Below are 26738 nucleotides of genomic sequence, written 5' to 3'. Positions count from 1 at the left end.
TTGGTCACATTGGTTTTTTTTAATAACTTCCAGTTTTCGTACAGCTACATTTCAAACTGTGTAGTAAAGGTGTGGTAGTATCATTTTCTCTCTCTCTCTCTCTTTACCTATCCATCCGTACCTTCGCACAGCTTTGATTTAACAGCATCTTCACTGTCACATCAGTCACTCCTCATGTAATGGCTTCATAAACTCTGACTGCTTAATGTGGGCAATGCAGAAAAACAATTTTTTGTTTCACAATTCGAATGCTCTGTCATGCCAGCTGTTTTGGCCACTACAAATGTTAATTCACAATAACAAAAGGGCAGTTCTGCGGTTTGGTTTTATTTTATATACTAATGAATGTGATTGTCATAGCAGTGTTTAGTAAAAGCCAGAATACAGCCAACAAATTAGTGGTGTGGATTCGATTCATTCCAGTGAGTCAATTCTTTTGAGATTCATTTAGTGACACATTCCATTACTTGTAATTCAATGAATCATTAATCATTTGATTTAACACGGATTCATTCACAACTGAAATGCCAACTCAACACACAAAAATCACCCCCTGTCCATCAGATTACTCCAAACTGGTGATAGAGCAGCATCAAAGAATGACTTGTTTTTGACAGCTCCATAACATAATATTTAGTGAGGACAGCCAATGTGCTGGGCTGGTAGATTCAGTGCCCTCAGGCTGCGAGATGTTACAGCATGCTGACTAAATCAGATGTGGAACACTGTGGCAGTGTTAGAGAACAAGAAAGCAATATAACAGTTCTATGATATTGACCCTTTGCTAAGCCCCGCCCCCTTGGTTGCTGTTGTAGAACTGGAATGAACTGTGAACAGCATCATTTTCAGTAAAATGTGCTCATGAAGTGGAAAAAAAAGGAATAGATATTATTTTTACATGGATTGTGTAGTGTGAATGAAATACTCAATTACACAGTAAAATAGACTGAAGTGGAATTAAATAAAATGTTTACAACTGATAACATAGTGTATGCAAAAATGAAATTTTATAAAAAATAAACAATAAAAGTTACATTTTAAAAATGTTAAAATACTCTTTTACCATTTTATTTGATAATTTATTCAAAATGCAATTTAAAGCTATTTAAACAAACACACAGAACTTCCATTTGACTCATTACAAAATAGTAAAATTTGGTCAATAATCTGACATTTTTAAAGTGGGATTTACTGAAAAGTCTTTAAAATAGCTCTGTTTTCTTGACTCTTTTTTTGACTCTTGGCTAAAACTTTTCCCGTAATGATGTCATTATCAGTCAACTGATAGATAGGCAATGACCTTTCTACATTTGTGGTTTTCATAGTTAAAAGTAAAATGGAAATGATGGAAATAACTCCAGGCCCTGGTGTCATTTAGCTTTATACTAATTTGAGAATACAGAATACTGTCTTTTGCTTGTTTGTGCACGCTGCCTATTATTCATGCATTCTTATAAAACTTCACATATTGTATTTGCAATAGCATAATCTTGCAGCAATATCCTGTCAGGTGAAGCAGCGGTGCTGTAAAATGAGGCATGAATGTTAGCAAATGGCTGGGTGGATGACTGTGGGCCACATCGCCTCAGGCAAAACACATGCAGACTGCTGCACAGCGCACAGCTACTGGTGCAGTGTATGTCCATCCCCCTGAGAGACACACACCGCTCAGAAAGCTCTGCTACACTCCACTGCCATTTCTGACAAAGACAAACGGAGCTGAAGTGTATGTTGCTGAAGTACACAGTTTGTGTGTGTGTCAGAGTGTATGTTTGTGTATGAGAGGGTGATTATTCCTTAAAAACAAGGCTGTACTGTGGTACAATGATGGCATCAGAGAGCAATACCATGGTACTTTGAGAGATATATACTGTACATTACTATGGTACTGAATGATAGCCATATCATGCATGTCAAAAGAGTTATGTATTATTGGGACCAATGTTATTTTAAAATAATTTATATACTAATGTAGTGTTTTAGTCTTTTATTTTAATTTATTTTAATAAAAAAAAAATCATTTTAACTTAAGTAAAAGCTTTTGTCGTTATTTTTTTGGTATTATTTAAAAAAAATAATAATAGTTTTTGTTTTAATGTTATTAAATGGATTAGTTGTTATTCTTTTTTAAATCTAGTAATCTAGTAATTTCAGTACATGAACTTAAACTTATTTTATTTAATGTAAGTTTACAAAGTAGCAGTTTTAAATGTAAGGTTTTTAAGTTTAATGGATTATTTCACTTTCAGAATAAACATTTTCTGATAATTTACTCTCCTCTTTGTCATCCAAGATGTTCATGTCTTTCTTTTTTCAGTTGAAAAGAAATTAAGGTTTTTAAGATAAGCATTTCCAGGATTTTTACCATATAGTGGACTTAAATGGAGATCAACTGGTTGAAGGTTCAAATTGCAGTTTCATTTCAGCTTTAAAATGCTCTGCATGATCCCAGCTGAAGAAAAATTTACTATTAAAAACTTGCTCATCTTGCACTAGCTCTGTGATGCCTATCTAATACTTCACACATTACAAAATCATGTTGGAAAGGTCATGCATGGTTAGTTCTTCGTCTGGGTAGGCCAGGGCGAAAAACTCCATCTCATTTTCTCCTCCAACTTCAAAATCATCCGACTTTGTCGTTTTACCTTTTTTGTAAAGGACGTTTGACTTTCTTTGCACATTTGCTTTGTCAACAATGGGTGGGTACTTCCCCCTACGTTACACCTGACCTTTCCAAACTTGTTAAATAATGCATGAAGTCGAGCTAGTGGAAGAGAAGCATTTGTGGTTAAAAAGTGTATATACATTTTTTTTTTTTGAAAATAACTGATAGTTTTGCTAGACAAGACCTTTATTCGTCAGCTGGGATAGTGTAGAGCCCTTTGAAGCTGCACTGAAACTGCAATTTGGATCTTCTTCCCATTGATCCCAACTGAAGTCCACTATATGGAGAAAATAATTCCTGGAATGTTTTCCACAAAAACCTTTTGACTGAGGAAAGAAAGACATAAAAATCTTGGATGACATGGGGGCAAGTAAATTATCAGGACTTTTTTTTTTCTGGAAGGGAACTAATCCTTTAAGTTTTTCATGTACGTAATAATTAGCCTATATTTTATTTTATTTAGTTTTATTTAGATTAACTAAAACCATTTTAATTTAAATTTTAATAGTTTTAGTTTAAGGAACAGTTTACCTAAAAATGAAATTTCCTGAAAATCACCCTCACCCTCACCCTCAAGCCATCCAAAATGTGGATGAGTTTCTTTCTTCATGGGAAAAGATTTGGAGAAATGTAGCATTAAATCACTTGATCAGCAATGGATCCTCTGCAGTGAATGGGTGCCTTCAGAATGAGAGACCAAACATCATCACAAATATGATTTTTCTTTGGAGGAATCATTGCTATGGATTATAGACTCATATGTCATATATTACAATGTCTTAATGATGGATTTGTTTTTTACAAACACACAACTTTGGACTCACGTTCTGACGGCACCCATTCACTGCAGAGGATCCTTTGGTGAGCAAGTGATGGAATGCTACTTTTCTCTTCATGTGGAGTTCATTCAAACATTACGTGCAGAATTTTATACTGAATTGTGAAGTTAGTTAATGTAAACGCTTTATCAGGGAGCACCCAAACAGTTCTGATCCCTGCTCAAGCTGATCAATACAAATGCGGCTATTCAATGCAGTCCCCAGAGACCCCTAAATATCTCTGATATATGAGTTTTTTTATTTATGCACATCACACTTCAATGCACTGGTTGAACCTCCAGTTAAGTAACGTAATTAAGCTCACGGAAGATGTGAAGCCTGAACTCTTTGCATGATAAGTGGGACTGTTATCCTGAGATTAACAATATTTTGCACTTAATTAAAAACACTTTGTTATTCTCATTTACTACCGCAGCTTTATGCATTATTCAGTGCAAGTGATTATGATATAAAATAGTATGTATAATTGCATAAGCAAACATCGGTTTAAGTGTGTGTACTGTTTGTAATTCCTGCATTTAATTTTCATGATATGCAAGCTGAATTCACAATCTAAAATATTTAAATGTTACAACCTAGATGCACCGTGAAAGTGGCATCTGCTGCATACAGGTTTAAGCACTGTGCTTCAATTCGGCATCCGCTTTTATGTCGGCCCATTATTGAATGATCGATGATCCGTACTGCTGCATGATCAAATTACCAGCAAGAACCACAGGCTGATAAAACAAGGTGCTGGAGAGAAGGAGTTCATGTATTCTGATGCTGTAATAGACCAATTATACTGCTCTGCTGCCCCCTCCTGGTGCTGTCATTAGGGACCTACTGTATAATACGGTGCAGAAGAGGTCTTCACAGTGCACCCGAGACCCGTCGACCCAGGACCTGACCCGGGGCACGTACGGGTTCGGGTCTATATTTTAAATGATCAGCCGGGTCTGGGTCGGGTCCGAATCTATTACCTCGGGTCCCGGGTCTGTTTAACATTGTGTGTAATACCCGTGCGAACGGAGTCATCGGAAATGGAGAACACCCGGCCGTGATCAAACACTGCTTGTGTTTTTTGTAACTTGCAACTTGTAAAATTAGGAAAAGAAAAGAATGAGCCAAAAAAAAGTTATCTCTCTCTCTCTCTCTCTCTCTCTCTCTCTCTCTCTCTCTCTCTCTCTCTGCTTTTAGAAGCAGAGCGCGCAGACTCAGAGTTAATGCAAGTGCACGCACGGTATTAATGCTTGCAGACATGACACACTAATATTTAATATATTTCAAATCAGCAACACAATCTGAGGTGAACTGTCACATGAATGTTTTCTATGATGCTCAAATTGCGTTAAAGCATTTTAGGTTGATACAGCTAGCACGCATGTGCAGTCTCGAGTGCATTTCATGTTTCTATGGCAACCAGTGAGGGACACTTCAACCGCCAAACCGCGTTTTACATTTTCTCCCATTTTTATAATATTATTAATGAACCATTTAATCTTAAAGTTTTAGTGGTCAGATTCAGACTCGATGCAGAGCAGAGAGCACAGAGATGTTAGCAAATAAATAACGCCAGCGGCCATGGCATTGCACGATCGATCGTTATTATAGTTCAAAAGGGCAAACAGTCGAAGTTATTATGCGAATTAACTCGAGTCAGAATGTACATGTGCACAGTAGCATTTGTCATCTGTCACGGTGACATCAAGAGGACTTTTGAAGCTGAAATAATGAGTGGATTCAGCTTGGACTTGGAATAACGAGAGGAATAACATGAATAACTTTTTTGTCGGAGGATTGTAATGCATCACAGGCAGTCAGGTACAAGAAAGAGAGACTACGGCTCTTTAAATAAGGTAAGACAAAAAGCTGTATTTCGGCGGGTTCGGGTCCGGGTCGGCATTTCTCGGATCTACACGGGTCTGGGTCCAGCTTTTGAAATATTAGACGGGTCCGGGTCGGTTCGGTGTAGTACATTACGGGTCTCTTTCGGGTTCGGGCACAAATTTTTGGACCCGTGAAGACCTCTACGGTGCAGCCTTCAGTGGTTGACATGCTATAAGTTGTAGTTTTCTTTTAAATGGAAATGCTTGTGAAAGGAAAATCTCTGAAAAAAAGAAATTCACCATAAAATAGTGGTTGCCTGAAATTAACTGCAAAAAATATTTTTGTTAATAATAAATAAATAATAAATAAATTTATTTTAATAGAAAACCATGAAGTGTCAAGTTTCAAACAGGGAATTTAGCATTTTTACTGTACCATTACATGAAATGTCACATTAGATACATTTTTTCATTGTATATAGAGTAAACAAACTTGCTATTAAGCAATTATCAGGTTTTTACTGTAGCATTTTTACTGTAAAAGTTTTACTGTTAAAATTACAGTAATTCTTTACAGTGCCTTGAAACCACCCTGAATACCTTGAAACCATAGCAATGCATTTTGTCAGAAAACTTTCTTAGAAGCAACATCCTGGCCAGTTACAAATGCAGTAGATTTGTAAATGAAGCACTGCAGATTTATTTGCTGTTAAAGATAGAGAACACAAATGCCAGGTCATTAGTCAATGTGCTTGTTTCTCAGTGGGTCGGAGATTTTCTGGGGTACTCGCTCACACTGACCTAGATTTGGATCATTTGGATCTCTGTATCTGGTTCGGGGATGGGAAATTTTAGCTCTATCTGTTTCTCCCACCTTTCTGAACTCTGTCCAGCCGATAACTATTTTAGGTGTCTGTGAGAGAAATAAAAACTGTGTTCTCTGTGCATGCAGTTGTTCAAATGCTTGTGTGCCAGAGATTGCCTTATTAATTTGTGTGCCACTCAGACGTCATTTTGTTATGTATTTGTCTAATTTATTTAGTTGTTTTTATTAATAAAATGTTACAAATATTTATTTTTAACTTGAATTTATTTGTGTTTCAGTTTATAGTACATTTTCAACTAGTACATTTTCACAATTTTCAATTGGTTGCAAACTTTTCAAATTTTTTGTTTATTTTAGTTTATTTAGTTTATTTATTTATTTATTTATTTATTTTTTCATTTTCTGCTTTATTTAAATTGCCAAAATATCATAGTTTTAGTTTTTGTTCGTTTTAGTAAAAACACTGAACATGAAATTGTTTCAATCAGGATTTAAATACACTGTGTTGTATCTGTATACATCAAGATCTTTCAGAAAATGATCATCACATTATACACATATTCTGTGAGAATGAATACTAAATCCGACCTTCTGGGACTGTGTCTGTGTAAGCAGTGCATGCCACTTGTGTTGAAGCCCTGACGCGAGGCATGTGAAAGGGCCTTTAGAGAGCGTAGATGTGGGCCAGAGTTTCTGGCCTAATTTGTTCGACCTTCACGGGAGAGAAAGGCACTGCGGAGGAGAGAACAGGCTTGATAAAGAGACCGGCTCCCTCACTGCGAAGCCGTGACTCTCCCTGTGGGTGCTCGCCGTCTCTCACTTCAGCCTCATCTGAATGTATGCTCAGATGTGTGCTACTGCAGCTAATTTGCTCTTATGGCTTAACTAAAGGCCTGCTGACTCACTTGTTCACAGTATGTGCTGAAAAGCTTGATGAGGGTCTCCTATCCTTGGGGTTTCCTAATCATAAACACTTGCCAGGGAACTACACTGTGACCAAAATGGTCGCATATGCGCATAATTACCGCATAATTACTGTTCAGGGCGCACGCAGAGACGCTTCTCAAAGTCTTCTTGCTTTTGTACTGACAAATACATACTAAATATGTCAAAATACCTGTCTTGGAAAGTGTGTTCGAAAAGTCTGTGGTTATGTCTTAAGTGAAAGTAAAGAGTTGGAAAGAAATCGGATGTGTATCATTGTAATGGATGCATTGTCTCTTAAAGTGACCGCGCCTAATTAACTAGCTCTGCTGTCAGTGTCTTTAATGTATGAAAATGAAAGTAAATCTCTCACTGCTCTTGACTGAATTACATTGTAGTTTTAACAAGAATTTATCCACAGTCAAACCAAAAATATCTTTGTCAAATATAATATCGAATATAATTGATTATATTTTTTTACTAGTGGGTGCAGGACACTAGTTCATTTATGTAAGTGAGTATAGCAAAATACAGCGAACTGTGAAATACTATACCCAAAAATTATTCATACTGTAGACTACCAGTGAAATTGATAAAAAAATAAATAAATTAGGGACCTGACCATTTTTTGGTTAAGTGTTTCTTTCTTTTAATTGCTAATGCAACCTCTTCACACCACAGACTGAACAAAATTAAGCATTGCTTGCTTGGTAACTGTTCAACAAAGTATGGATAGTTGTGTAAATATCGTTATACTGATAGTTGTCTGAAGTTTTGGTTGATTCCATTACATATCTTTCTATCAAAGTTATCTGACACTATCAAGAGGTATTTGTTCTGACACAGTTTAACTCTGAGCTCTTGTCATATTTTATTACCAATTTCTAAACTATAACAAATAAACTGTGATAATGTGAGAAATGTTGAAGGTGTCTGAATACATTTTGGTTTGACTGTGTATTTTATTTTACAGTGAAGACTAAGCAGCGCTATTTTAAATTAGTTTCTGGACACCTACAAACTAAAAAAAAAAAAAAACATTGTGTAAATAGCACAAATTAATAAATAAATAGAATGAACATACAGTAAATATTAAACCATTTTTATTAAACCAACATCCACCAACGGTGATGTTATGCCTTTGAATTTCTTTTAAATATTTTAGTAATAATTTATATACTTATAGGTTTGAATAATTTAATTAATTATTTGGAATGTCATACAAATTAATGAACTTTTTTAATTAGATTATATTTATTTTATAGATTCTATTTAGAAATTGATTGAGAACCCTATGTAGAAATGTAATCTTAAAAACTAACTGCATACAGCTAGCGCGTCCAGATCTGCAGTTATATCTGGCCACATCTATCCATCAGACTTGTACCTTGCCATTTCTACTTTTCCACCAACATGCCAAAATTCTGACAAGGGCATCAGTGATATCAGGTTTACACTGCCACTGCAATGTGTTGGAAATGCAGCAGTGAGTTTAAATTGCCTGTGCTGCAGTCGTCAGTTCAGTTTGGATTAATGGGGAGATCAGAGATGACAGGAGCAATGGTAGTGAAACGCCCTGAAAATGACAAGTCAGATAAGACGATGGAAATCACTGGAAATGACCCCATAACTTTTAATGACCACATAAATAATTTTCATCCTGTGAAAAGAGACCATTGTCTTTACGTCTCCACTGAGAAATTAAGACACAACAATGTCAGATTTAACTGTGGAGCCCTTGAGAACGGGATGTGTGTGTTTGAATCGTTTCTTAAAGGGGCAGTACTTTAAAAAATCATTACTGATACCAATGAGTTTGGATGTGTTTTTCTGTAGAAAACAAAGAAGGAGATTTAGAATATTGTATCAGTTATTTAAAGGGTTAGTTCATCCAAAAATGACAATTATGTCATTATTGACCCACTTCTTGAACCAGTACTAGTATTTTAGTACTGATTATGTGCTATTGTAAAAAAAATAGTGTTATTGTTGCAGTTGTTGTGCTAAAGTCAGATTGCAGATGTATAACTAAAAGGCCACAATTATCTCTCTTTTTTCCATTTTGTGTTGGAAACAGGCTTCCATACAGTATTGTATGTCTTCAAAAGTCTCATATTGAGCTACTTTTATGGTACTTTTGGGTCCTTTTTGAATGTTGAAAACTTCATTTACCATTCATTGTAATTGTATGTAAAACAGCAACCAGCAAAGTCTTCAGAATTTCTCATTTTGTGTTTTACAGAAGAAAGAAACTCATACAGGTTTGGAATGACATGAGGCGTAAATGATGTCATGATTCTCACTATTCTCTCTACTATCCCTTTAAATTTCAGCCTTACTGTGATGCAATCAAATGCAAATTTTAATGCTGGCACAAAGGTTGTTTTTCAGACAGAATGACGCACACAAGTTGCCTTTACCCAAAAGCGTATCTGTTTCCTTAAGCAGTTCTGCAGTCTTCTTGGGAATGGATTTCGTTATCAATCAGAATAACTGCACAGTGGGTCTGTAACAACTAACCAGACGTGTGCTGAGTGTTTATGAAAGGATCTAATATGGAATGCCTTCATTTATCCGATCATTTATAGCAAAGAGATAATTGTTTACTAGGATTTTTTGTTTTGTTTTAGACTTGGGCCAGTACTCTCTCAAAGTATAAGCCACATAAAATGACAGTCCTTGTAAAAATTGGAATAAGACATAACTCTTTGTTACTAGGCAAATGGGGACCTTATAATTTACGCATATTATTAGATAGGTGTTAAGAGCCTCAGTGCATTACATTTTGCAGCATTACATTTTACCAGAAAGTTCCTCAGGTAAATTTAGCAGATTTCTCATTTGGAAATAGATTTGCATGGCATACACTGTTGGATGTTGAAATTATAGTTCATTATTTGCAAGTCATAAACATGCAGTTTCTTTAAGTTTTGACTAGTAGTAATGCTTTTAAAGTTTTGTACGGCTCCTTGTTTAACAAATCATATCATTAAACTTTGGGCAATGAATGACAGTTCAAGTTGAGTGTGTCAAAGTGTATTATTTTTGCTCTTTTCATAATACAAAAAAATTTAAAGCAGCTTCACAGATAAGTCTGCTTCAATACCACCATGAACAGGTGAAAGAAGTGTGATGTTCTTATTTAATTAAGAACATGTTTGTATTGGACAAAGTATTTCTAAAAGGATGTTTATCAGCTGTGGTTTGATATTTCCCAATTTGCTCTGAAATGCATCTTTAGGCTGAAGAGTAATTGAAATAGAAAGCCCAATTATTGATCATGTAGTTAATTAAAGCAAATGGGCTCAGGCCAATATGTGTAGTAATAATAATAAAAATAATAATTCATTACATTTATATAGCGCTTTTCTAGGCACTCAAAGCGCTTACATAGTCAGGGGGTATCTCCTCATCCACCACCAGTTTTCACCATCCACCTGGATGATGCGACGGCAGCCATAGTGCGCCAGAACGCCCACCACACACCAGCTTACTGGTGGAGAGGAGACAGAGTGATGAAGCCAATCAGCAGATATGGGGATTGTTAGTAGGCCATGATGGTCAGAGGCCAATGGGCGAATTTAGCCAGGATGCCGAGGTTACACCTCTACTCTTTTCGAAAGACTTCCTGGGATTTTTGAAATGTGTGCGAAAATGTGTGCAGAAAAATGACGTCAATATTGAGGAAACAATGGATGGTTTTCAAGCTAAAGTAAAGTAAAAGACAGCTTCTTAAACCAGAGAAGGTTGGAGGCTATGGAGGCTCTCTTTATTTTTATTTAATTTTTTATTTGATTTCTCAGTGTTTGCTAAATGTTCTGTAATTTATCAGTCAGTGTATAATACAGCATGTGGTGTATGCCATGCCTCATTTTATTAATTTTTGTTAATAAACATTTTGTAAGCTAGTTTGTATGGAGCCCCGCACATGACATGCATGAAGAAATAGTAGGCTAAATCGTGTGCACGATTTACTAAATCGTTCCCTCAATGTACTAAAACGTGCACACGATTACTATTGCGTTCCCTCGATTTACTATTTCATTCATTCGATTTATAAATTGTGCGCACGATTTACTAATTCGTTCCCCCGAATTGCTCAATCGTGATTTAGCAAATCAAGTGAACGCAATAGCACGTAATTGTGTTCACGTTTTAGTACATTAAGGGAATGAATTAGTAAATCATGCGCACAATTTATTTATTTTTTCTTGCATGTCATGTGCGGGGCTCCGTACGTTTGTCATTGTGTCTTACTGTTTTATTTTTGTTGTCCTTTTTAATTAAGATTAACAATGAATCCATCTTTTGTTTTAGTCTGAAAGAAAGTGAAAGGTCTGTAGATTATAGACAATTATCTCTTCTTGTAAAACGGGACAACAAGATCAAAAATTCGAGCACAGCTTATAACATAGCAAAAGATGAACTCCCGTCACAAAATTAAAATCACAAATAATACTACTAATAAAAAGAATGTGTTGAATGCTTACCACTTTCGTTTACATATAACTATAAACTATGATAAAAGTTCATCAGCATGCATTGATTCATTCCATAAATATTGCAAGTTGCAACATAATCATGTGCTTGTTAGTAGCAAAAGAGCAAACAGTGGGAAGAATGAGTGTGGAGCCCTGTATTAAGGGTGATTTGATACCTGTAACCTGATCATTTTTATGAGATTGAGTCAGTGTTTTAACAGCTAATCTATTATTGTTACCCTGCCATGAAACGGGATAATCCTGTGGCTGAATTTCAAGTGAAGTGGAAGCTTATCAAATCTAACTGCTTTGATTAAGAAACAATTCCTGGTTGTGGTGCAGCATGATAGATGCTAAAGCAGACTATTCTCTCAATAAAAGCAGGACTCCAGTGTGTTGAGAATGAATGAAGCTCTTCAGCCTTTCATACAGATTCAATTATAGTTCAGAGTAATAAAAATGTCATGCAAACCTTATGATACTGACTCATAATGGAAGTCTGTACTTGCACTGTATTTGACTTGGTTTCTGACATCCATTTCCCTTAATTTCAGAAGGCATGTGATGCTACCTTGCTACAAGGACACTATATTAAAGTGTGAAATTGATTAAATTAATACTAATTATTTGGGATGCACTGAAACCATTTTTTCAGAATCCAATCCAATACTAAAAAATCTGAGTATTGGCCAATACAGATCTGATACAAGCACAGTGTTTTTTTTAAATCTTTTTTTAATAAATGTAGAATTTCTGTACCTCTGTGTGTTGACCTGATCCTCACTCTTTTGTGTGTTAAAAACAATCTACTAAATATAGACAACTTTATTTTACAGAAAAAATTCTAAATATATTATAAATCTATAAAAATATGAAATAAAAGTTGCTCTAGAAATATCATGAATGCACTATAATTTTATAAAAGCGAAACATTTAGTAAAAATCATTATTTAGTGGCGAACAAATAAAAGTGAATAAGTGTATGACTAAATCTGGTAAAATATTACACATTGTTCTTTGTATTGTTGTAAAATACATTCATGAAAAACAAGTCAGAAGTCAGAAAGAGCATTATTGCCAAGTGTGTTTGCACATAGAAGGATTTTGTTTTGATGACAGAAGCATTCAGTACACACACACACATATATATATATATATTAGTGGTCGACCGATATATCACCAAGACCGATACGTTTTTCTGCTTGGCCGATGTGTTCGATGTGTGACTTTTATTTTGATGGCTAATAATTGTATGTACAGGGGTGCCATAGATGTAATCAGGGTGCGATTTGTGGAAAAAACAGAGGGGGGGATGTTTTGAAATTTTAATTCATAAATATAAATAATGAGAACATGAACTAGATGACATCATGCGCAAATTAGCATAGTTATGGCGTAAGTGCGTCGTATTGTATTGCCTCCCTAAGCTCACATACTTTTTTTTTTCTTTTTTTTTATTAGAGATTTTCAAATAATACAAACAACCGAGACAGAAACAATCAAACAAACAGACAAACAAACAAACCCCAAGTGCTGCAAGTTAAATCAAATGTACAAGTGTATCTGTTAACAAAAAACATAATAAATCAAAACAGAAGAAGCCAAAAATCTCTAAAAATAAAATTTCTAATTTTGTGTAGGAAGGATTGGAGAGGTTCCCAAAGTTTCCTGAATTTGTCCTGTTTGTGGTTGAGGTCATAAGTTAATTTCTCCAAAGGAAGAAAGGTTGACAGCTGAGAAATCCACATGGAAATTGTAGGGATCTGAGATGTAGACCATTTTAGTAATATACATTTCTTAGCCAGAAATATGAGGGTAGTAAACAGAGATTTGAGGTCCGAGTCAAAAAGGTCTTTAGGAATGTCATTCAACAAAAAAAGTGAGGGGGATAAAATAAAACGTTTCCCTGTTATCTCCTGGATTGCAGAGTGGACCCCTCTCCAAAATGGTTGGATGTGAACACAAGACCAAAATACATGAAAGAATGTGCCCTTACAAGCTTTGCATTTAAAACAGAGGTCGGAACAACCTGGGAACATTTTATGCAGTCGAACAGGTGTAAAATAAATTCTGTGGAAAAATTTGAAATTTTGTTCATGTATGGAAATTGAGGTACATTTTGGAAAGATACCATCGCAGATCTTGGTCCAATTTTCAGAATTAAGAAAAGTTGAAAAGATTTCCAAGTCTCCAAGATAGGGGAGAGAAGAGAAGAGATTATGTGAACTTGAATTTAATGACTTGAATATTCATCCGTTCCTCACATTAAACTATTGAACAGCTTGAGAAGACTTGGAATATAGTGCACAAAAACTTTATGGTGTTTGCATGCTTAATGTTTTTGTGGTTGAAGCTTCGAAACTTGTGCAAAAACAAATATAAGAATTATGTTTTTTTTATACATCATGCTCCATCTATATACTGGTGTACTAAAATTAGCTTTAAGCATATTTACAGATTTAAAATTACTTTTTATTTTTTCACAAATGGACCCAACTTCCTGTTTCAATAGAAAATATGTCTACTATGCTTTTTAAGTGATAGCATGGTGGTACACCTGACAGACTACTGCTTACCTAGCTGACTGTGTTAATGAACTCTGTGTGTGAGTAAATCACTCCGCTCGATGCGCCCTCGAGCTTTATATTTCTGGTTAAACCCCTGCATTGCAGCATTACTCGCAGAAGCAGAGAGAGAGAGAAAGCGAGCAAGAGAGTGAGAATAAAACCTGGTCCAAATCACATCAGAGAGAAGCCCTTACTTTACTGAAGTTTGTTTACAAATTTGTTTATTTGTTCCTGTGGTGTTTTTAATATGCTTTTAGACAAATCATGTGCCAATCCATTTATCAACACCATTGATGAACACCATTTGACAAGGCAGTCATAGAAACGCGGTTTGAAACAGCCTTTTTTTTTTGCTACGACACAAAATTCAGTAATCAGTCACATCTAGGGATCCTATCCTTAGCATATCGTTAACTGTGTCCTCATTAACCAAGTCCTCAAGTAAGTAAATTTATCGAATGTTACAGAATCCACTATAGTTGTCCGCTAGTACAAACAGTTATATCAGTCATTATCCATGTACGAACCAGCTCAAACAGATTATGTTACCTCACGAAATTAGCCATAAGTCTCCTTGCTTACGTTGAGCATACCAGCTTATTTCTGGTTCAAACACATATGGTTAAATTTAATTTTGATGATCAAAGATGAGTTCTAGGGGGACAAGGGGGACTTTAATAAAATATTTTGGTTTTATGTATGAAATACCCCTAGATAATATTAGAAACCGATTTTTAAAATGTCACCTACAAAATTCAACTTCATTGTAAGTTAATAGATTTTTTATATTTAATGAATGTTTATATATATATATATATATATATATATATATTATAATATGTTTTTGATATATTGAATTAAAAATATACAGTTGTTTTTTTGTTCTATTTTATAGGGTATGCAAAGGAATAAATATGCTTGATTAGTCAAACTCAATAATTAATTGTTTACTATTGTATATTGTGTTGGACTATTGAATTTCTTTGAATTGTAATTCATAATTTCAAGTTCTTTAAGCAAGTAAAACTCAAATTCATTCTAATGAACTGAAAGGGAGTCAGTTCTTAATTTCTGCGCATTGCCCTTTAAATCTACTGTAGTAAATTCCAGCATACCTCCACGTTAGGCAGTTTGTTTTAGACTCCTGCAGTTACTGTCTTACAAAAGCAGTAGTTTAAGGCCCTTGTTTGAGTCGACATTAAATATTCACACCATTTTCTGGGCTGAGTGAACTTGTGTGTATTTTGAATACAATTAATATGTATGGGCATCTGCTTACATGCTGGTTTGTGAGTGTGTGTGAATAGACTTCAGGAAGATCAATAATTCAGTGCATCCCCTGCCATCCCAGCTACTTTTACAGTGACATCTCCCCACACCATCTTTATATGAATACTGTATCTGCCACACTGGACACTACCAATATGATTCACATGTAACGTCACATTCATACTCTACGCAATTATGTGTGCACAGACTATTGTAGCCACACATCGTTGACTTCTGAAATGTGAATGGGGAACAACACATCTTTTTAAAAGAAATAATTCACCCAAAAATGAAAATTTACTGAAAATGTAATAATGTATTTTGTGGCGCCGCTCGTGTCTGGTGTAGAATCAATTATAATCAGTGATGTTGTCTACAATGGATGCAGTAAACTGCTGCCTCATTCTATTTATGACGTGCTTACACAAAGTTCAAATGATTTTCAACGGTCGCTTTGTTGCGTCCTGTTGTGGTGCAGACACGGTGTCAGCATAGTTTCTCAGGACAGTCAGTAAGGTTGCAGATTGAAATGTTAGTATCTTTTTGCAGTCCATTGGATGGCAGTTGCAATGGTGGCTTGTGTCTGTTGAATGGTGATTTAACGCTATGTTGTTACTTAGTTGGAGAGACTCAATACTAATAGGGCTGGGCGATATGGAGCAAAAAATATATCTCGATATTTTGCTATATCTTGATATACGATATATATCTCGATATCTTTACAGGAACCCCCCCCCCCCCCCCAAAAAAAACACAAAACTACTGCAAAAACAAATATGCCAAATACTACGTTTAGGGCCCTATGAAACGTTTTATTTTTTTCTTCACCATATGTTTTATTGTTACCTAATTCTGTGTTTTAGCATGTGCAATTTTTTAAATGCATAAAAACAACTTAATTACGTAGTTAAAAAAAATTCTTAAAATAGCCTTATGTGAAATGTTTTTTTCCTTTCAGAAATTCTGTGTATTCACATTTTTCTGGTTATCAAATGAAGGCATAAAACATTCATTTAGTTTTTCTTTTAATTATTTAAAATTAAGCAAACTTTATATTTTGGTAAACAAAGGGGATTTAATATTAAAAATAAAACATGGAAGAAGTGTTGTGTGATTATTCCTTAAAAAAATTATGTTCGTTTCATTTTAATAGTAGTAGTAGTGGGCTATGTATATTCTGCTGAACAATAGTAATAGATTTCTGGCAAATACTTTTATTTTGACGAGTTTACCTTTACAGTTCTGTGTATGTGATACTACAGTCTATGATGTGATATGTGCTAGTTTTACTCAAATCAAATGTTCAGAAGCTCATGAAGTGACTCTCAGTGCAGTTCTGGAGATGTTGTTCATGTGTTCACGTCTTTATTGAGTGAGACGCTGAAATCAGCGCAAGCGTCACGCGCGCTTCCGTGTGTTTAATGAATGAAGACGCGCTTCTGCGCCATTCATTAACACAGACACGCAGAACACGCAGGATTCATATTTAAATAGACTTTTCCGGGTTAATATTTGCAGATATTAGTCCATATCGCGATTTGATGTAAGTGCATGACCTACTTTTGATTAATTCATTCAAAATCTGACAATTCCGCGTTAAACTGTAAATTCCGTTTTTATGACTGGAACCGAAAGTATCTCCATATAATGAAGCCAGTTGTCCTTTTTTTTTTTTAAAGACTTTTTTTTAAAGACTTTTTTTTAGACTAGTTCTGTACACGCGAGGGGAGAGGGGACAAAAGCAAGGAGGCGGGGGGTGAGCACAGCACAGAGAAGGCAAACAAACAAAGTGGCGGAATCAGAATTAAATATAAACAATATATCGATATATACAGTATGTCAAAATCCATATCGTGTTTAAAAAATATCTCGATATATTTTAAATATCGAGATATCGCCCACCCCTAAATACTAAGTAGATAAACAACAATGTCCCATCTTTTACTCTCACAATGAGCTTATTAGGGCCCTATGATTTCTTTGATGCAAAAAACATGGAATCGCGGAAGCCAGTCATAAATACGGAATTTATTGTTTAACGCAGAAGAAGCAGTCTTAAGTTGCTGGGGTATATTTTTAGCATAACCAAAAATAAACCAAAATTATAAATGTTTCTTTTATGCCAAAAATCATTAGGATATTAAGGAAAGATCATGTTCCATGAAGATATTTTGTGAATTTCCTACAGTAAATATATCAAAACTTAATTTTTGATTAGTAATATGCATTGCTAAGAGTTAATTTGGGCAAATTCAAAGGCGATTTTCTCAGTATTTAGATTTTTTTGCACCCTCAGATTCCAGATTTTCAAATAGTTGTATCTTTGCCAAATATTGTCCTAATAAACAATGCATCAATTGAAAGTTTATTTATTCAGCTTTCAGATTAGTCAATAGTCCAACACAATATACAATAGTAAACAATTAATAATTGAGTTTGACTGTCTTCGTTTGTATGTAGGCCTAGGCAATTTATATATTTACAATACTTACTAAAATATAATTAATATTATTTTATTGCTTTTGTATTTGTTGTTTTAAGAGTAAAAAAAAAATGGTCGATCTTAATGCAAATGTACAACAGGCAAGTCAGTCGGACTAAAAGCAAAAAAAAAAAAAAATTATTGGATCTGTCCTAAATTGACAGGGTAGGTCGGGTTACGGGAAACAAGAATATTTTTAAGGATGGCCTAATGTATTGTTAAATTGTTAAATACCCTGCCTCCACTGCATAGGCCTATGCTTGTCACATCATTATAAGTGTTAGATCACCACATATAATTTATCATTGCAAAAAATTATGCTACATATGCAACATCTGTCTAAACACTGAAATAAGTACAGAACTGTGAAGGATATCTTCGTGGAAGTTTTGCTGCAATATCCATGCATCATATGTCTTATGGGCCTGAAGGAATGCTAAATGTTTTATTAGTAGTGCTGGTTGGGGCAACATTAGATGGTTATAGATTTGAACAAATCCCTAACAATAAGTTTTACAGTTTTTCATGTTGTGTTGGTATCATTTGTTCTACAGTGTAAAATTCTTATGATTCTCCTTTGCCTCTTTTTTGTGTACTTTATGAAACGCAGGTAGATACTGTTTCAACCGTTTTTGGTAGTATAATCACGGTAGGGCTTGATGCCTGAACCAGAAAATTCACTGCCTAAGGGCTTCAGAAATAAACAAATTATATAAATTAATTCAGCTGAACTGAATGTAATTGCCTTTGTGAGTATGATGGATGAAAAGCATATTGTTTCTGCTTTCCCTATGAGAAGTTTGGAAGTTTAGTGCACACTCGCACACAACTACAGCTTACTTTGGACCTTTGCTTAACATGAGTTAGTTATTTTTATTAATCTAATGTAATACAATACTTAACTTTAATTTAACATGTACATTTTATGCAATATTAATGTTCATTATTCAAAAAGTTCTCACCTCTTTCGAATGCATTTTTAAATCTATTACACAGACTTGTGGCAATTTTTAACTTCAAAACAATTAGAAAATTTGAACAAATTTGTGATTTGTTATATTTAAATGCAACAGAAAGAAGTTGAGTTAGAAAGTGAGATTTGTTACAGTTTGTGTCTCCAACTTTGTAATGCCATAATTAGGAAACATCCTATTCAACATGGCAGACTGTATGGGGCGTCTCAGCTGTTCTTCACCATCTTGTGTCTGATTGCACACATCACCCAAATGATCCAGCGCAGCCATAAATCCACCCAGTTTGGGATAGCCTTTCTGTTTCACCGTATAAATCATGTAACAATCAGTGAAAGTGGTTCTGTCGCAGTGACAAAGGTTTTTTTGTCTTGGTCATGAATGGAAATGTGGTTTTTTCGAGTGAACCATGAGAGCAGAAAAATCTGGTACATTGTGATTTGTAAGTTCAGTTTAATTATTGACTATATTAGACCTGCACTGAACAGAATATTTCCTACAGAATTATGCAGTTTTTCCACCACAATGATTGCAAAAATGAGAAAGAGTGCCAAATCTGATGTAATTGTACTCTATCAGCTTAAGTGCAAAGTCGTTTCATGACCAAATAACTGGACAATGGTCAACTGTGTGATGTAACTATACCTCGCTATCTTGAATGGAATTAAAGATAGCACTTGAAACTGTGACACTTACTGTTAATTCATGAAGTCACGTCTTCCTATGAAATAACACGCTTCTCTAGATCTAAAATTGGGACATTTTGTAAAATTTTGGGTTAATTAGATGGACCCAAGCTGGTAGATTCATGTATCGTTGTCTATATAGGTCAGTTCTTGGGCTGGATGTAGGTTAGATTATTGTCAGGAAATTCATATCTTCCATCAGGGACTTGAAAGCCTGACGTAATGATCTTTATAATGTCTACAGTGATAATTGAGGGTTATTGTATTTCCTGACATTTAATAGCCTTCATTAACCGTTGAGTAAATCTTCATGAATTTAATACTGACTCATTCATATTGGTGATTCAGCTTTGGTGCACATACATCAGGCTTCATAGAAAAGCAGTACCTGGAAGTGCTGCTCAGCTTGGATGGGTTAAGACCTCTGAATCGGGGATGACAGACTCCATCTGGCAGAGGCCGGCCAGTCTGTGTTATTAATGCATGGACCCAGGCCACCTCAGCACTTATTACATGCACAAAGGATTTCCCGAAAAACAATGAACTGAGGTTTTATTAAGTGGTAATAATGTTAATAATGCTATATATTGGCCAATATGTGATATTTGAAAGTGACATTAACACACTAAATTGCATTTTTCTTGTAGACAAATACAGGCATTTATTAATTAATATTTTTTTTAATGGCTGATATCAATAGTGTAATCTAGAGAACAAAGTGGCTGATAACCTATAGCTAATAAAAGAGAAATATCCACAGAAATCCACTGAAACTAAATGAACACTTGACTTACACAATATTCACTATAATGCTTTCAAAACTCACATTATCATTTATAATATTTATTATAATCTTACTTTTAGTACTTAAACCGTCACTTCTCATTTCTGTTTTTTTTCCATATTTTTTTCAGTTTTTTAAATTCAGTTTTAATTTCATATTTTTATTTTGTTTTGTTTCAGGTTTAAATTTACTTATAAAATATAATCTTTAAATTATATTTCTATCTAGTTCATGTCATTGGCTTTAAAAAAAACTGTATCATGTGACCTCTGATATGGGCATTTGCTGGTTTTGTTTGTCTCTAATGTTCATCAGTGCTATCAGTCCTCTATTCCCTCTGTGCTCTAGCCAGGGCTTTTTTCCCATCTCTCTCTCTCTGTCTTTCTGTCTCCCTCTCTTTCTCCCTCCCTCTCTCTCTCGCCCCGCTGTTGTTCATTTCTCTGAATAATCAGTATTGACATCAGCTCTATTGCTGCGCTGTCAGCTCTCTATTGTGGGAGATCACAGGGCAATGCAGCCTACTGGGCAATGAATCTTTCATTCATCTATATTTATTTATATTTTTCATGAATTATCTTTCCTATTGTCTGGAACTCTTCTGCACAGCACAGGATCTGATTAGTAGTGGTGTTGGCTATTGCTATTACTGCTCATCGTACATAGGGATTTGAATGTTAATCTCGGCATGTAACTCATCCTGTTTGTTTTACAGCCATGAATGACACCTAAGATTGTGCAGTTTGTTGACAAGAGGTGTGCTGTTGTTTTTTTGAAGAGATCAGTAAAATCCCATAGAAACACATTGAAAATGTGACAAGTCGTATCGAGAGACAAGAATATTACAGATACTTTTTATCATGCAAGACAGTAAGGCACCACCTAGCAACCAGTCGGAACACATCTCTCCACAGCACCCTAGCATCATGGTTGTGAGTGATGAGTTTTGCACAGAAAAGCAACAATCATTCTAGCAACCACCCACAACTCCCAGCATCATAGCAGTGAGATTTGCACAGGAAAGTGCCACTCAACAATGTAAAATGTAATTATGCAATACAATATAAAAGCTAGTTTATTTACTAGTTTATTTATTAGTTTAATATTAAAAAATTCTTGACTACCATTCAGCCATCAAAATCAGTTTGCCCCAGGAGCAGTTTGTGGTTTAAAATGTGACAGAACACAGCATTCCTAGCTCCCATCAAGGATTGCAGTTGATTAAACACTGCACTTAATTTCTCTAATTCAGAAATAACAACTTATAAAAGCTCATACCAGCACTGCAACCCTCATCCAAAAAAATCAGACTAGCTGTAACCGTGGCTATTTTTGTGAATATTTCCATAACAATGTGACCCATAATGTGAAGCCGTCTGGCAAAATGTCACATAGTTGACAGTAACCGTAGGTAGATTTCTTCATTTTGTTTCTCCTCTCAGGATTGTGCACTGCACATCTCCTGGTTTATTACGGACCGGCCTTGCATGAGAATTGCATGAGAAATTGGATCGTATTGTTTTGTTATTCTGTTTCCCTCCTACATGCAGCACAAGTTTCACTGCACACCTGGACAGTTTCCCCCTGACATTTCAGCAGCCAATCCCGCTCAGTCTCCCTGAGGAGAGGACGATTTTACATATTGATCCGTGGAGATTGTACTCCAATAGCGGTTCAGGGCGTAGCACCCTGCATTCGGCCGAGTGTGAGCAGAATCCATAATGAGAGAGAGACAACGAGAGAACAGGAGGAGAGATAGTAATGCTAACAGGACAGAAGAACAGAAGACAGTTCAGAGGTAGCGATAAAGCGACTGTGAGGTAAAGTTGAAAGAGGGAGATTTGTATGTAATGAAAGAGAGGGGACTGTGCAGCAGCGAGACTCAGACTGTACTGCAGTGAGGGGGACTGCAGCTTGTGTGGATGCGAGTGAGATCGTGGGATGCTCCTGTGAAGCGTTCTGCTGCTCTCCTGTTTTTGATGGGCGGCTTCATTAGGGAGGACAGAACTATTGCCTGGTAAGGGCTTTCCCGTTTCTGCAAGACCCCACCCTCCCGATCGACTCCATCTGAAAAGCATGCAAACATTTTTCACGCTGTTAAATTGTTATATTTGAGACTGAAAGTAGTTTTTGCTTTGCTGAAACTATTTCCATATAGTCCCAGGCTGGTTTATGTTAGTGCTGATTTAGCTAATTAATTACTAAATTTGCTAAGGTTTTGTTAAATTTAGCTGTATTAAACTTTTGAAAGATACCATATAGTTACAGTTTGTCACGTATTGACACTGCTGTAAAGTTATTTTATTTATTTATATTTTTGATCATATTATATTCTTTCCACAAAGTTTATGTTGCATATTTCCTCAAATTTTTTTATGTTTTCTGTACAGTTGGTCATGGACTGATACTGCTGTTTTCTTTTTTGTATGTCCCTAAAAGTCATGTTGAACAATCTTTTCCTTGTCTAAGTAGGCCAACTCTACATATGGTAGTGATCTGCTGTGCTGGTTATTTCAGATGGGTAGTGTTGCAGGACTTTCCGTCACAGATCTCCTCAGGAGAAAACCCATTCCAGATGTTTTCCAGAAACAGCGTTTCATTGAGATGCAGTGAAGAGTTTGAAATCTCTGAGATAGACGGGCTCTTCAGTACAGAAGGCATTGCCAATGGTGAAAAGACTACTGTAAACAGATGTTATCAGGGTTGTGTTAGAATAGCTGTCGTGCCAGTGAAGCAGAGGTCACTGTCAGTCTCCATTTATAAGACGAGATGTTTATAAAGCTCTTTGGTCGTGTGGGGATGTTTCTCAGGAGAATGCAAATGCTAACAGGGTCTTTAAGGCAGTTAAGAAGTACATAAATTAACAGCATATCACAAAAAGGTCAGTGTTTGTAGTTTGAGCTTTATATATAATTTGATTTGCCTTACGGTAGATACAATTTCTAATCTAATTGATTACCTTATGGATTTGTTTCTCTGGTTTTTCCACACCAACAGAAGCAAAATCTTACTCTGCACTCTCTAATTTCTGCTGTTTCCAGGTCGGTAGTGATCTAGAGGAATGTATGTCTAAATCCAGAGTGTGTTCCCGTCGCAGACACACATAATCAGGGTGAAACCCAGTGTGCAGACTGACCGCATATCCCAGTTCTCCACAGTTCAGACAGATCACATCTCCAGACCCAACATATTAGTAAAGATTAACATGCACATATCAAGGCTCTGGCAGTGCATTCATGCTATAACTTATATCAGTATCTGTCTTTCCCGGATTTGTATTTATGGATGAAGGGATCGATAGACAGATTTGATCAAATAGTATATATTAAAAGTTTGTGACTATCCAGATCAAAGCCTATAAAAAAAAATTTTATATTAAAATATAACATTTTAATATACAATCAAATAGTTTAGTCTGTGACCGTGAATCAAAACTCATAATTTTTTTAATATAAAATACTAATATGTAAGATTTAAAAAGAACTTATTAATAAGTATTAGTATATTTAATGTTATGATTTAAAATGTGTGTGTGTGTGTATATATATATATAAAATACTATATAAATATATAATGTCTAATACATAATATTTTATGTATTAAAATATATACAAGTTTGTGACTGTTAGTAAATAATTACATTTTTTAAAGTATATATACAGTATATATATATATATATATATATATATCAGGGTCTCAGCGGATCCTTAAAAAGTATTAAAACGTCTTAAATAAAATATAAGTTTTTTAAGGTCTTAAAATGTATTAAATTGCGCTAATTTTTGAAGAGTGGCATTAAATTTCATGTGGGCGGTATTAAATTTCATGTGGGCGGAATGAAAGAAAGTTATCGGAAAAACTATTTTCCATGCTAACGTAATTTCACCAGCGCACGTCCCTGTCTGAAGGCAGTAAAAAGTAGCGTGTGCCTATAGCACAGGCATCATACACCATTTAGGGGGCAGTGTTTTCCCAGTAGGCCTGTCATAGAAACAGACGAAGAAGTGTTTCATTCAGAGTGGCAGACGCGAGCAAAGAGGGGAAAAAGTGCAGGTTTAATGATAACTGGCTCGATGATGAGAAATATAGCAGGTTACAAAAAACGACGGAATATTAAGTGGGGTGCAGACTTTGCAAAAAGACCATACAATTGGGAACAATGAGCTGCAAAGCCCCACGACGCACAAGGGGAGAAGCACAAGCGCTATGCCGATAGTCAGGCAACAACTGTCCCCATTCAGATGTTTGCAGCATCGGTATCTACTTCAAAGGCTAACGTTACACCCGCGTTGGTGTCTTCGGGTCCCAGTACAAGTAATGCTTTCGGTACATTCTCCCCAACCACTACACTGAAGGCCGAAATGCTGTGGGCTTTGCACACGGTTAGCCGACATTACTCCAACGAAGACGTGAGCACCAGTGATGCGTTGGTCAATGTATTAATAACCCGCACACGACCGACGTTTTCAACTGACCCGCCCGCAACTCGGACCGCAAAAAAAGAAAAAAGAAAATATTGTACCCGACTCGCTTCCTGACCCGCATTTTTTAAAAGCAGTAAATGCTCATTGTAGCGTCATTGGGCCATAGACATAGGAACTAGGCAAAAAAAAAAAAAAAACTATATTCTAATATAGTTATCTTGCTCGATTTGGACTTGTTCCGTACATAAAAAGGCAACGTCTGTGAAGTGTGAATCAAGGCAGCTTCGTTCTCATGTTTGAAGAATATTGGGGTTCTTTGCTGTTGTTTGGACACTAATTCCCTTTTTTTACTCCGTGTTTAGCTTTTCATTTGCAATTTGATTTGTTTACGCACTGTTTGTACGTTATTTACAGCAGTATTGTTGTAGTATTGAGAAGGCAGTTGCCTGACATGCACTTATGTTGCTAAATATGCACTGACTATTTGCACTGTTGTTCAAATACAAATGTGCTTTGTTAACCTGAACTGCCTAGAGTGTCGTGTATATATATATATATATATATATATATATATATATATATATATATACAGTACAGACCAAAAGTTTGGAAACATTACTATTTTTAATGTTTTTGAAAGAAGTTTCTTCTGCTCATCAAGCCTGCATTTATTTGATCAAAAATACAGAAAAAATAGTAATATTGTGAAATATTATTACAACTTAAAACAATAGTTTTCTATTTGAATATACTTTAAAAAAATAATTTATTCCTGTGATGCAAAGCTGAATTTTCAGCATCATTCCTCCAGCCTTCAGTGTCACATGTAACATCAGTCTATCACATGATCATTTAGAAATCTTTCTAATATTCTGATTTATTATGAGTGTTGGAAACAGTTCTGCTGTCTAATATATTTGATGAATAGAAGGTTAAAAATAACTGCATTTATTCAAAATAAATAAATTCTAATAATAAATATTCTAATTAGGGATGCACCGAATATTCGGCCACCGAAGATTTTCGGCCGAAAATGGCCCAAAAGAGCATTTTCGGTTTTTGGCCGAAAGACTTTTATCACCGAAACAACACGGCCGAAATGTTGTGATGATGACGCAAACAGAAACCGCGACCTGAACGTGCACCTGCATAGCGCAGACCACGAGCTCCCCGCGACATTCACTTCACACCAGTGAGAACATTCTCTCTCTTCTTATTCCTTTATTCGCAGCACTAAAGCGTCTCCTAACAAAGAGATTAAGACGGACCACGAAGTGAGAACAAAGAAAGGTACAGTCTTATAGAGTCTGTTAGCACACGTCTCACTGAGATCTTTTCGGATCCTCTGCACTTCATCGCGAATGTGCTTGATCCGCGTTATAAAGATCATTACTTGGATGCGGAAATAAGGCACGAGAAATGATACAGGCCGCGCTGGATGCGGAGAACCCGCGTGGAGACGGAGAAGCGCCAAGCGAAGGAGACAGATCAGAGCGCGGAAAAAAGACTCGTCTCTTGGCATTCACCCTCGTTGTCTGATATTTTCAGTGAAATTCTGCAAGAAAGTGCCTCAAATAATAATACATTGGCTATTGTTCTAGTTCTTAGGCTACTATATATGTGACATTTTATTTACAGTAGCCTATATATATATATATATATATATACACACACACACACATATATATATACATATACATACATAATATCAGATTGTAGCCATATTTCTGCTAGATTTTCTGCTAGATTTCTGCTTTAATTTGATAAAACAAATTATTTATGCCCTGCCCCTATTTAAATACACTCTCTCAAATATTTCTCAAATGTCAGGCAGATGACAAGCTCAACTGCTCAACAGCTAGATGGTTATCTGTCTGAAGTCCCCATCCCCAGAAGTGATAACAGTCTTGCCTACTGGAGAAGTAATGCACTTTCTAGTCCTACAGAGAACAATTTCAAATGCACTTGACCTAAATGCACTTTGTTTTTATGAGAGAACAGTTCATTTTAAAACC

At 35.5% G+C, this 26738-nt stretch overlaps 1 protein-coding gene across 7 annotated transcripts in view; it reads left to right on the top strand.

Moving 5' to 3' along the window:
* Positions 1-26738, top strand: part of LOC132151528 (synaptotagmin-2-like) — a 45417-nt gene that overhangs the window by 3701 nt on the left and 14978 nt on the right. Inside the window, exon 1 of one of the 7 annotated variants that reach the window (XM_059559692.1) lies at positions 22083-22316. The exons of the other annotated variants lie outside the window; for them this stretch is intronic. The gene's annotated coding sequence lies outside the window, so the exon portion shown is untranslated. Of the gene's footprint in view, positions 1-22082; positions 22317-26738 lie in introns of those variants that run through there. 7 annotated transcript variants of the gene reach the window in all.

This window comes from Carassius carassius, chromosome 10, assembly GCF_963082965.1.
Source record: "Carassius carassius chromosome 10, fCarCar2.1, whole genome shotgun sequence".
NCBI lineage: Eukaryota > Metazoa > Chordata > Actinopteri > Cypriniformes > Cyprinidae > Carassius > Carassius carassius.
Note: the sequence above shows the minus strand (reverse complement) of the source record. Positions and strands in the feature narration are given on the sequence as shown.